Raw genomic sequence first — 13,550 nt, 5'->3', positions numbered from 1 at the left:
AGGCTAACCCTAACGAGAGGAACACGTGAGCGGGATGGCTCGGTGGAGCACTGTAACACCTTTGGTGTTACAAGCTCGTTTACCACCGTGATTTAGGCCTAAGTAAAATTTTCAAAACGAGTTTCTTGGATTTTTAATTTAAAACGTACTTGAGGCGATAGGCGAATCCTGTGTGACTTAGTTTCGTAGACTCAAATAGACGCTCAAGTTAAATTACGCCGTGCGTATAAATATTTAGGAATGTTCGATAATGATTCTAGTGAACGGTTTGTTTTGTTAGATTAAACATGAAAATCAATTTTTATAAATAAAATAAAATCCATTAATAAATAAAATGATATATATATATACTCACGTGTTGATTTTGATAAGCACGCTCAGTTGAAAAGCTTTGGTCTAGTGACATGTTTACGTTTACGTATACACTAATTTTAGTCCCTAGATAAATTGGTAACACACCCGTGACAGCTGCCGTGTACTGATTTGTTGATATTTCCCCTGAATAGCACGTTGCTTTTCCCTTGCCCTCGCCATGTCCTTTCACGTTTCGCATGCGTGTAGGCGCACAGCTGAAGGCCATGCTGTGCCGTCCTCCCTATCCCCCCACGTCACGCTTATGAATTGGTGGCGAGCTCACATAAGGTCCTTGCTTTTCCTATTGCACGGTCTACCTCCACAGGTCTCTGATTCTGCTCATCCTTGCCTGCCTCAGTTGTCTGCCATGGCTGGCGAGCAAAGCTCTAGTTCACCAAGTTCCTACGCCTCTACCTCAGCCTGCCTTGCTTGTCTCTGACCTTGCTGGTCTTGTCTGCCTTTGCTTGCCTGTGCTCCACTATTCTCTCTACCGAACAAGTAGGTCAGTCACCTCTGAGCTGCTGCTGCCTCCTACCCCTGCTTCTTAAGGAAGCTAGGCCGTTGGTCGCCTTGCTCACCACATCTCATGGTCTTTCCCTGCTCCCTGCCTCGCGCGTGAGCAACTGCATAGGGCCGTGGCCGCTAATGCGCTCCATCGCTGTGCCGCCGCCTCCCTTGCTCTCCCCCCCCCCCCCGCAGCACCTCACCTCGCTCCTCCACACTGCTGTGGCAGTTTCCACCGTAGTCATCACGCGCGTGAGTGCACGCCAGCCGCAGCGCGTCTGAGCCGCCCCACCGAGCTCTGGTTCACGCTAGAACCGCTGCTCTGCCCCACGTCGCCTCCTGTCGTGGCCACGCATCTCCCCGCTCCCACCCACTGCAGTGCCACCGCCCCTTCCCCGCTCCACTTGTCGCTGCTCTGGCACCGGACACCGCACGCGAAGGCACGCCCGAGCCATGTTGCTGTGCCCTACTCCAGGTCTACCCGCCGATGCCAGTCTTTCCCCGCGTCGCGTGCCAGGGCCACAGCAACTACCTAGGCCGAGCCACAACCACCCGAGCCTAGAGTACCGCTGGTGGTCACACACTAGACCACATCCGCAAGGCTACCCTCGCCAGCTGCCGTGCCACACCCACCCGCTGGTGCACCGTGTCTGCCCACGTTGCTCCACCTTCAGCCACGTTGCCACCACCCGTGTCATCCTAGAGCCACCGTTGCCCCATGCACCGTCCACCTAGCTCGCCCTACAGTTGCTGCCACCGCGGGCTCTGCCTCCATGGTACCATCTAGCCGGGTGCACGTCAGGTTCGCCAGAGCCTAGGTGTTTGCACCTCGCCTCCCTGGTCCCCTCCATCATCGCAGCGCCATTGCCGCCTGCCATGGCTGGGCCGCCATGGACTACTGCTGACCGGATTAGGGCTGGGCATGGGTGTAGTCGGTCACCACCCTACCGTGCGGCCGGCCAGCTCGCCCTCACTGCCGGCGAACCATGCACAGGCCGGTGGATTGCTTCGTGCTCTGTTTTTAGGAAGAGGAGAAGGTGAGAAGGTGAGGAAACGCAAATAGAGAGTTTTACGGTGTCCATTTCGCAAAAATGCTAGACTCATAGGTTTGCAATTAAGGGCTTCATTAATTTGAGGAAAGTACAGGGGTTGTTTTGCAAATGTGCCATGCCTGGGCCGGCCTATGTTGCCATCTGGGCCACTAGCGCTGCTGGGCCGGTCGCCCCGCATTGGGCCACCGCCTGCCCTGCTGGGCCGGCCATATGCCGCTCGCGCTGGGCCGCTCGCGCTGGGCCGCTCACGCCAACACACACCATGGGCCAAACCGTGCTACTGGGACAGCCAACCGCACCTAGGCCGCAGTGCATGGATCCCTGCCTTGGACCGCTGGGCCAAGTAGGTGATAGTTGGCCCATTTATTTTTCTAAAGCAAATTCTAAATTCGCGTATAAGGCAAATTTGTAAGATCAATATAAATATGTGTAGTGGTCCAAAATTATGAAACTAATTTTATTAGGTTTCTAAAATCAGGATCTACCTATTAGTATATTTTATTCATATAGTTTAATAATATTCTTGGAAGCTATATAATTAATTTAAGGTACTTAATATTATAAAAATATAAACTTGTAGACATTGTTATGATAAATTGGTAATAGTGTCGGATCTGAAATTTTTACAGTAGGCTCCTAGCAATATTAGGTACTCACTGTAATTTTTGTAGCTCTAGAATAATTAGTTGCTAGATAGATAATGATGCCTATGTCGAATAATGATTAAATTGATAGAATAGAAATAAAGAAACAACCTTGGTTTGTATAACTAAAATAATTATTGGGAAATAACGTCTTATTCGACAATGTGGATACGTAGACCAGCGTTAGAGCTATCTCGTTAGCTTGTGAGGCGTGATCGGATTTCTAAACATTCTAGTTGTCGTCGATTATTTACATCTATGCATTTGCATCCATGCATACCATATAGGTACGATGATGGGTCAACGGATCAGTTGATGGATGATTGGGAATCCGAGGACGGTGTAATGATATTCTCTCTAGGAGATGATGCAATGGGCATTCTATTCAATTGATGGTGGATTACCTGAAGATGCAGATACTAACTTTTTAATATATATCTTACCCAGGCAAGCCTCGGGGCATAACCCCTACTTTTCTGCAGTTTAAATTATATTTGTGCATTAAGTTTTAAGGAGTTCAATGAAACCCACTTGCATATATATCTTTATCCTATGTGTCTTACTAGTATGACAGGATCATGTAGATTGCTATGCTATAGGACTCCGGTAGAAGTCGAGTGATGGTTGTCACTTACAAGAGATAGGAAATATATTATTGGACTATTATCACTTGGAAAATATAAATGGTGGAAAGGAAAAATGATGACCGGGCAGGGATATAGTTTGGGTATTGGTGGGTGTAAGAGGTTGTGTCGCCGTGGATGCGGGGCATAGCTTGGTTACACTGTTTTCCCTGTATGTGTCAGTTGATGACTGGCCATTACATAAGACTCTAGGCAAGTCACAGACTTATTATCCCGAGCACATACTTGGGTATGGACACTTGGAAGACTTGTTGCTCTCTTATCATGGGTTTCGGCTCTTTCCAGACCGATTGTCAGGGTTTCTTTTTGGTGGAGGAGGTCCGTGCACCGCACTGAGTCTAGGACTCAGGGGCGGGGGCTTGGAGTCCCAGTTTGGACGAGGACCTAGGACCCCAGGACAGGAGGGTGATGGGTTGGTCCTGCTTGTGCCTTGGGTACAAGCGGGGCGTGTGTTTTCGGGGTACCCAGCTGGGGGCATTGATTCACGAATCGTTAGTGTTTTGGTACGGCTTGTCTATGGTTTAGCATCATAGTAAGAAATGAAAGATGAAAGATGGAATAGAAAAAGGAACTCTGATTGCTTACCACCTGCTTGAAAGTAGTATAGGTGCTTACATAGAATGGTTTGTTAATGAACCAATGCGGCTATTAATAAAAATTGAATATAAGGACGCACGCTTAGTAATATTTCCAGCAAATGCAATAAACCCACAAGCCACATAGCCTTGCATATCCTTGGAGTCTTTTCTTTCCTGCTATCGGGTAAGTCTTGCTGAGTACAATTGAGTACTCAGGGTTTTATTTCCCCCTATTGCAGGTGACAGTCGGATGCTAGAGCTGACGCTTGTGTGCGGATTCCTCCTGGTGGGCTCAGCGAGGATTTCCTTTATGCTGCGATCATAGTTTTTATTTATAACTCTTACCAAATGCTTTTTATAAATGAAAGTGTATTATCTGTTGTCATAGTTTACATATCAATACTTCATCATGTCATGAATAGATATTTATTTCTGCTATAATTTTGATAACATGTTTATATTCCATTGTTAAATTAAATTATCTATAACTCTGATAATATGATTACATTCTGCTGTTGTAATAATAAATATTATACTCTGATGTTGTATTAAAAGTGATGTAAGAAATGGTTAATAATGATGTAAGCCTTATTCTCTCATTTGTGATCCTGATGGCAAAAATGTGGATTTTCGGGTTCTCCCCTGGGGTGTGCCCGACGGAACCGAGTAATTTGGTGTTCTCCCTTGAGTGCTTAGTGTCTAATGGAAGGAGAGCACTCATGGGAGACATTAGATCAGGCGGTTCTGCCACAAGCACAACCACAGCGAGCGCAAGCTCGGCGGCGCTCCGGTGAGGGCGCGGCGATGGCAAACTTGAACTACGGCTATACCTGGGCTTGAATGGTGATGCTAGAGGGTCGGTAAGGTGGAGTGAGGCATGGCAGAGCTGTGTGCGCAAGCTATCAAAGAATGGCACAGTGGTGGTGGCGCACGAGCTCGGCAGAGGTCGGCGGCAATGGCGCGGTGCGCTGTGGCTTTGTTTGGACACGACGAGGGCGAGAGAGATGCAGAGCGAGGCGAGTGAGAGCGAGTGAGGAGGGAGGGCACATCGCTGTCGTTTTGCTACCCGCGTTGGCCTGACTGGTGGGACCATCGCCGATAGGCAACCACCATGCGGCGCGCATATCCTGAGCGTGGTCAGCCACGATGGCCGGTGATTTGAATCGGCTAAGTCCGATTCAGTTGACTGACAGCGCTACTTTGTGCGTCTATATCTCCTAATCCAGTTCGAGTTAGCAAAATTGGTATTAATAAAAGTTGTAGAGCTACATGAGTGCTACAAGATTGCTTAAGGGAGTTTTGTCTAAATTGCAATGGTTATCAAACTACAAAGCTCTAAAGTGAGCTACTTTGAAACTAAAATCAGCATTCTACACAAAAAAAAATTAAGTCACAAAATAGCATTTTGTTAGAATTTGTGAGCTCTATTTGACCATGTTAGACACCGAATTAGCTCATGACCATTAAATAAAGTTTGTTACCCATGATGTGAACTACAACTTTTATTTAGGTCACATAGCCATGCAAGCAATCTAAGCTACTGTTCAACTTTGGTCAAACTAGCATCATGAAAATGGCATTACAAAGTAAACCAACACTTAGAAGCAAAATTGGCTTAAGTCATGAATATAAACATTGTTCTAAATATCATTCTAGATGTGTCTAAGGTATTTTGGTGACCTCACAACCATCTCATGCATTGGTCACAATGATCACATGCACAATTAAATATATGAGCAACATCACATGTGATAAAGAGAAGGTAAATGAAATGAAACTTCATATGCTCATGCTCATGAATGCTTGGATGATGCTTGTGCCCATGAAGTGCAAATGCCAAATGCAATGCTTAACACTAGGGTGTTATAGTTTGCGTCCTCGCTAGGCAAACCATGGAATTGGTTTGCCTGCACAATCATGATGAGGCCGGTATGGAGCTCGAAGTTGCCATCCCCAATGTTAACAGTGGGCCCAATGGGCACATTGGCAACAGTGGGGGTGGAGTAGTCGTGGAGGGTCTTGGCCATGATTGGAGTAGCTAATGGTGTGGGGTGACTGGTTCGACTGTCGGAGTAGCAGAAGAAGAAGTGGCACGAGACAATTTCTTCCTTAGGAGTGCCTCTGGATTTTGAGTGTTGCTGTTCGGCAGGTCGAAACCGGTCATACACTATCCTGTTTTCATCCACAACAGGAGAAACAAGCAAAGTTAGCCTTCATAAACAATGGCTACCTTACATGCATATTATCTTGAACATGTCCTACTAGATTCTTTAATCAATATGCCTTCCTTGGCAATGGCGCCAGAAATGCTTGTTGGCATTTCTTAGCGTAATTACCAAGTATGAAGATAGAATCCATCCCCGGCAATGGTGCCAGAATGCTTGTTGGCATTTCTTAACATCACTATGAAGAATGGGGTTTGAATCCATCCTTAGCAATGGCGCTAGAAATATTGGTTGGCAAGATCGAATGTCGTTAATAAGGTTTTATCCCTAGCAACGATGCCAGAGGTGCCTTGATAGTTCCTTAACAATTCTAGATATTTATCCGCAAGCACATGGAGCTATCATTATAGCATTTCACCCAGAAGTATTCAGGGTATCGTTATTTATATTTTCCCAAAGGAAGGCATTTGATTAAGAGTCTAGTATGGATATTGTAAGGAAAATGGACTCTAGGCCCATTTACTTTGGATTTTGGTGTTTGATGACCAACACAATCAAATTAGACTAATGGATTTACAAGTAATTGTTTTATAGTTCAATAGGATACAAAACATGACTTGGACGAAGGCAACATAATTATTCGATGATCAACACCTCAAGAAAGACATGTGAAGATGCATAGAAGACATACAAGGTCAAGCAAAGTCCAAGCACGAAGATTGAAACCAAGCTAGACACAAGATCACGAAGAAACGAGCCCGGTAGACGTGACTAGACGTGGCCCTATGAGTGACCGGACACGTCCGATCAGGTGCCAGGCAGCAGTAGGCATCGGTAGCTGTGACCGGACGCTGACCAAACACTGAGCAAAGCAGTGACCAGATGCACCAGTGACACTATTTATCATCACGACAGTGATTTAGCGTGATCGGACACAGCAGACTAGACGACCGGATGCATGAAGTGCAGCGTCTGATCGAGTCCAGAGAGGTTCCTGAGCGGCGCTAGAGCAACCGGACATGTTCAGTCGATGATGACTGGACTCTGAACCTAGTCTGATCAACTCACATGCACCAACGGTCAGAACGACCGGACCCATCCGGTCAGGACGACAGCAGCATCAGGTTAGTAGCAGAAAGTTGGGTTTCGTCCCCAATGGCTACTTTCTCAGTGGGGCTTATAAATAGACCCCCAACCAGCCATTTGAGTAGGGTGGACCTGAGGAAACATACCAAGGGTGTTAATACACCATTTTAGTGATCTCCACTTGCATAGTGCTTAGTGATTTATTAGGTGATTAGCGTAGATGTTTTTGCGAAGTGCTTAGGTTGATTAGACCATCGCTTATGCGCTTGCTCTAGGTTTAGGCCTAGTGTTTAGCACTACTACAAAACAAGGATATTATATCACTTTCTTGTAACATATTCATCAATGTGTTCCAGTGAAATTTCATAATAACACAAAATAGTGTGTTACAGACTTCGGTTGTAACACAAAATACTTTTTTTATAAAAATGTGTTACTGGCAATAATTATAGTAACACAAAATTAATGTTACAAGCACAATGTTACAAAAGTGTACTATGTTGTAACACATAAATAGAACATATAAAATGTGTTACAAATATATACCTTGTAGTAACACAAAATAATGTTACAGTCCAAGTGTTACAAAGAAACATATATATGTGGACCTTCCTATTCATATGCGACACGAACATCACACCTAGCTGTCGTGAAGGCTGTTAGGCAATCACGTCGTGGTCATCACATGAGAACCAAGTAGCAATGAGTAAGGGGGTGTTTGGCAGGGCTCCTCCTGAGGGGCTTCTTCGGAGGAGTCGGAGCCATTTTGAAGGAGTTTCTATGACCACTAGAGGACATTTTCATTAATACAGTGACAATAGTTCTCCTGTCAATAATTCGTGACAAGACAAAACTCATCACAACATATTGAATAGAATACCACCATGTGTATGGTGACATGGCACATATGACATGGCGGGTGACATGGCATTTAACATTTGGCCCATATAGCATGGGTTTTTTCATTATTATTTTCATTTACAATCTGCCAAATTGGTCCAAATTTTTTTTGGCCCAGCTACAAATTAGCAACATTATAGTCCAGTCCCATATTGTGGGCTAACCCAATTCTTCCATGTATTTCATCAGTTTTTTAATAGACCACCTAGTTCTTCCACGTGTTGCATTCTTATTAGTCTAGATTTCAGCTTTTATTTTTTTATTAGTCCACGTCATAATAAACTGGAACAACCCAATAAAAATCCGTACATATAATTCAAGTTTACAGGCACATAACCACTCAAGTTACGAACATGTAATGAGATAATTTATCAAGTCACAACCATGATGAGCATCCTAGTACGAGTATAATCTTTTTTAACTGAGCACTTTATTACTCATCGACTCCCGGCCAAATCGTTGGTTACCACACACTCAAACTCCTGAGGTACACTATCCCAAGTGTTACTAATGCCACTGGAAAACTTACACCTGGCAGCTGCTAAAGCATGAGCCACCCTATTACAGTCACGTTTGCACACACTAAGATTACATGATCTAAGCTCTGTGCTAATAAAAAATTTCATCTCCGTGACTAGACCCCCAACTGTGGATAGCCTATAGTTGTCGCCTGAGAGAGCATCTTTGACAAGCATGGTGCATAGCCTCTTCTGCCAGAACTGATTCTGCAATACAGCCCTCTGGACGAGCTTTATTTCTCATGTTTGACTTCAAATCACCAAGGTACCTACACAAACTAGTATAAATTAATAAAAACTATAATTTAGCATGCAAAGCGATGGTACCAAACATGGCTCTTAATTTTTTATAAGAAAAATGTACCTTTCCACAAAATACATTGATCGATAACATACAGGACCACCTATTTTTGCCTCTGTTGCTAAGTGAAGAACTAGATGCACCATGATAGTGAAAAACCTAGGAGGGAATATCATCTCCATCCGACATAACATCATTATGATTCGGTCCTCTAACTTCTCAAGTTCATTCATGTGGAGAACTTTTGCATTCAGTTCTCTAAAATATCCACACAGATCAAATAAGATAGATATAACTTCATCTGGGAGAAGACCTCTCAGAGCAAGTGGCATAAGTTGTTGCATTAGTATGTGGCAGTCATGACTTTTGAGGCCTGAAATTTTTGCTTGACCAACATTTACACATCTAGAGATGTTACTAGAATAACCATCTAGAACTTTTACGTCACGAAGGACTTTATAGAATTATTGCTTCTCCTCTTTAGACATGTTATACAAAGCAGGAGGCAAGTAATACTTACCATTAGCCTTTTTTGTGGATGTAGATCTGGCCTGATGTTCATTTCTTGCAAGTCTTTCCTTGCCTGTAGATTGTCCTTTGATTTGGCATCCATTTCTAAAAGTGTCCCAAATATATTTTCACACACATTCTTCTCTATATGCATAAAGTCAAGATTGTGCCGTAGCAAATTATACTTCTAGTAAGACAAACAAAACAGGCCACTAACACCCTTCCATGTTTTGGACTTCTCAAAGTCTTTAATTGATTTTATCCTTTCCAAAAGAGATACTCCAAAATAAGAATTAGGTCTCAACTAATGCTCTTCGGTTCCGTCAAATGAATTGGCATCATAACGAAACTCATGGCCAGTGGGTAGAAATCATCGGTGTCCCATGAAACATTGCTTGAGGCCATGCTTCAAGCATATTGAACTTGTTTCATCTTCATAGGACACACAACCCAACTGTCCCATAACACTGTACTATGCCAGTATCCCTGTCCCAGGGAAGTCACTCACAGTATGCAATATTGTAGCATAAAGTTGAAATCTCTCATCTCGAGATGCATAATATGTAGACATACCAGTGTCAAACAACTCATTTTGCTCATCATAAACCGGCTGCATAAAAGTATCAAAGTCCTTTCCAAGGTAACCAGGAATTATTAGAGTGAGCATAAGAGAAGAAGCTTTCATGCATAACCATGGTGGAAGGTTGTATGGTACTAATACAACTGGCCAACAACTATGGGTAGAATTACACTTCCCATATGGGTTAAAACCATCATTGCTATTCTAAACCTCATGTTTCGAGAATCTGATGCAATATGAGGGTGATGGGAATCAGTGATTTTCCAAACCTCTGAATCAGTAGGATGGCGCAAAGCACCATCCTTTGTACGCTCCTCATCATGCCATCTAGTTAACTTGGTTGTTTCCTTGTTCATGAAAAGCCTTTTAAGTCTAGGTTTGATTGGAAAGTAACGCAATACCTTATTTGGGGTTGCCTTTCTTCTTTCCTTTTTTTGTTAATGATGTTTTATCTGGCTTATTTTTCCATCTTGAAGCTCCACATTTTGAACAGAAGTCATCATATTTCTTGTCTTTCCGATAGAGCTAGCAATTATTTGGGCACACATGAATCTTCTCATATCTAAGACCAAGCTTCGCAATGGTCTTTCGAGCCTCCACAAATGTTCTAGGTATTTGAACCATTTGGGAGAGCTAGCTATAAAATTTGAAGTAGATCATTAATTGAATTATTGCTCCACTTGTTGGTTGACTTCACATGAAACAATAGGACTAGGAAAGAAAGTTTTGATAGCTCACATCCTTCCCACAAAGGTTCATCAGCAGCCCTAAGCAAATCAAAGAAATCTTGAGTTTCCGCATCTGGTCCATCTTCAGATAAACCTGATGCGTGAGGTCCATTTGTGTGATGTTCATCGTCTATATATCCAAAGGCTTCTTGAACTACTTGACGCATATTAGTGTTTAGACTTGGACCCGGTGACTCTGAATCTTTGTTAGCAGAGATATAAGATGTTGTTTCCCCATGACAGCCCCATATAGTGTATCCACGCAGCATTCCATCACACACTAAGTGCTCATACACTGTTTCTTGCATTTGTAACTGCCTATTGACACATTTGACACAGGGGCATTGAATCTTTGCATCGAACTTTTTCCCACTTTAGGCAAACTTAAGAAAACCCTGTACCCCAGCTATGTACTCACCACTTGGTCTTCTAGATTGCAACAACCTCTTAATAGCACTTAAGTCCATTAATTCACTTAAATCAAGAGATACTATCACTGCATGAGTTATGTGGTACTTCAATAGCTGAGACAAAATGTTGGAAATACATAAAAAGCTATGAATTATACTCATGTGCATGTAGGGAACAGCAAAGGTGATCCTAATTCAGGGAACAACAATTGGGGATCCTGATCAGATGATCCGAAGTCAGACCATCAGGTTCACGTCAGAGGCCAGACCAATGGTAAACCGTGTCAGATTTTTTTCATCTAAGATACACAATTATAATGTACACATTGAGATGTTCATATGTACATTTGTCAGGTTTCTAGAACTACCCAATCAAAGCATTGCAAATTCATCAGGTGCATTCCAAAATATAACAGGAAACAATTTCAGAAAAAATTGATAAATCCACAACACTTCAAGGCTGAGATGGCCAAATCAAATCTAAGCATTGAAAGCAATTCGATTCCACGCAGATCGGAAGAGAAGCGCAAAAGGAGAAGTGAGGAAATCTCCTGAGATGCTGTGACCTATGATGAGGTAGACACTATGCGCACGTTCACCTCACCCTAGAAGGCAGCGGCAACAGGGCGGAACGACGGCGCCGAACGCTGCTGCGAACCTAGATTTCAACAAACTCAGATCAGAGAGCTGGTGACTTGCGAGTGTCAGATCTAGAGTTGAGGTAATTCACAATCCAGGTGCCTTCGTGATGTTGACGTCGCGGTGCAGTAGGGCAGGAGATCGATGTGGAGGAGAACGTCTCGATCTAGGGAGACGGACTGAGAGGCGGCGTGGGTAGAAAATGACGGAGATGGAGAGGTTAACAAACTCATTTTTTTCACCCAAACTGAGAGCGGGGGGATTAGGCGGGCAATAGTGATTTTTACAGATAGAAAATAAAAAACAAGGTCATCTTAACTGTATATTTTCATTTATTTTAATTATTCAATCCCATGGGAAAATAATCATTTTGTAGAAACCTTTTATATTTCCAAAAAAATATTGATAAATATATTTTATCTAGGTTGAATTTTAAAATAAACACTTTAGTCGAATTGACTATATACTAAATGTGAATTGAGTTCGAAATATCTTATTTGTATTCATAGCCGAATATATAAATTGGGTTGGCATAAGAACAACAACTTCACGAGAAAGGTTCAACGGACGAATGCAAATTTGGATCTGAATATTCTTGAATATAAATGCATATTGGAAAGTTTGGATTCACATTCGTGTTCAAATGTCTATTTTATTAGTTATTTATAAGTATTCATCCATGTTAGCATTAATCCTAGAAGAAAAATCATACAATAGTTTATGGATAATGGTTTAAGTGCAAATCATATAATTTTAAGAAAAAAATATACGTGAATTAGTAACATGGTAAGAGGATTTATTTATGAAAAAAGTTTAACAGTGATGTTTTTTGCAACACCTGGTATATTACTACACAGACAATTTTAGGAGATAAGAGGATTTATTTTCAAAGGCGGACTTTTGCACAAACGTCTCTATAAAAAGTTTTAGGAGACGGAGTGGTTTTAGAAGACCAGAAAAAGATATGATCACCCCTAAAAATAATTTCTAGATATGGGCTACTTAATAGGCTCTTCTCGAGGTCGGATCTATGGTGATGCCCCTCTCTCTTCCTCATGTTTTTGAACCCAGGTGGACCGGTTCCACCACAAGAAACGTAACTAACTGAGCCACGTTCAGTTTATAGTTTAGCAATAACTTGTTAAGCACCACAATTGTTTTGGTGGAAAAATATGAATTTCATTCTTTATTTAGGGAATGTTTGGATCCGCTCCTCTAAACTTTAGAGCTAAAGTCTCCAAATAAGTGGTCTAAAATTAGCTCTAAACTTTAGTCCACCTCACATTAGAGCATTAGATCTCAAATATGAGTTAAAGTGCTATAAAGTTTTTAGAGCTCTAAAAGTTAATTAAGAGGAGGAGATCCAAACAGGCCCTTACTGGCATGTAGGTAATTGGTTTTTTTATAAGGATGTTGACCACAATTGGTACATGGTAATATGTGAAAATAATGCTACATTGTAATATATGTGACCTTAAATCACAGTTGGTACATTATAACTATATAATAATGCTACTCCTCTATTTCAAATTATAAGTCATTTTGACTTTTTTGGTTCATCGAATTTACTATGTATCTGGACATACATAACAAATTAGATGTACAAAAAAAATTAAAGTGACTTATAATTTGATGAAAGGGATGGAGTACATTGTAATCTGTGGTCTGAACATAAGTTATGCGCCAAACTAAAAAAAGGTGATGCCATAAATAATGAAGATATTTCCGCGGATAATTCTTTTTTTAAAACCTTTTCGTAGATAATTCTAGATATACGATATTGGCGCCAACAACAAAAATCATGCTTCAGTTAGATTGGGAGAATTTTTTTATTTTTAACACTTTTTTAAACTATTTCCAAATCTAAGACTGTTTAATTTTTTTTAAACTAACACTTTTGCCCGCACCTATTCGCATGGCGCGGCAAAATCACTCTG

At 42.1% G+C, this 13,550-nt stretch overlaps 1 pseudogene; it reads right to left on the bottom strand.

The window, feature by feature from the left end:
* Positions 1-9,728: 9,728 nt before the first annotated feature.
* Positions 9,729-11,031, bottom strand: LOC136523909 (uncharacterized; annotated as a pseudogene).
* Between the last annotated feature and the right edge of the window lie 2,519 nt (positions 11,032-13,550).

Source organism: Miscanthus floridulus, chromosome 18 (assembly GCF_019320115.1).
Source record: "Miscanthus floridulus cultivar M001 chromosome 18, ASM1932011v1, whole genome shotgun sequence".
Taxonomy (NCBI): Eukaryota; Viridiplantae; Streptophyta; class Magnoliopsida; order Poales; family Poaceae; genus Miscanthus; species Miscanthus floridulus.
This window is presented reverse-complemented; position numbering and strand designations above follow the sequence as displayed.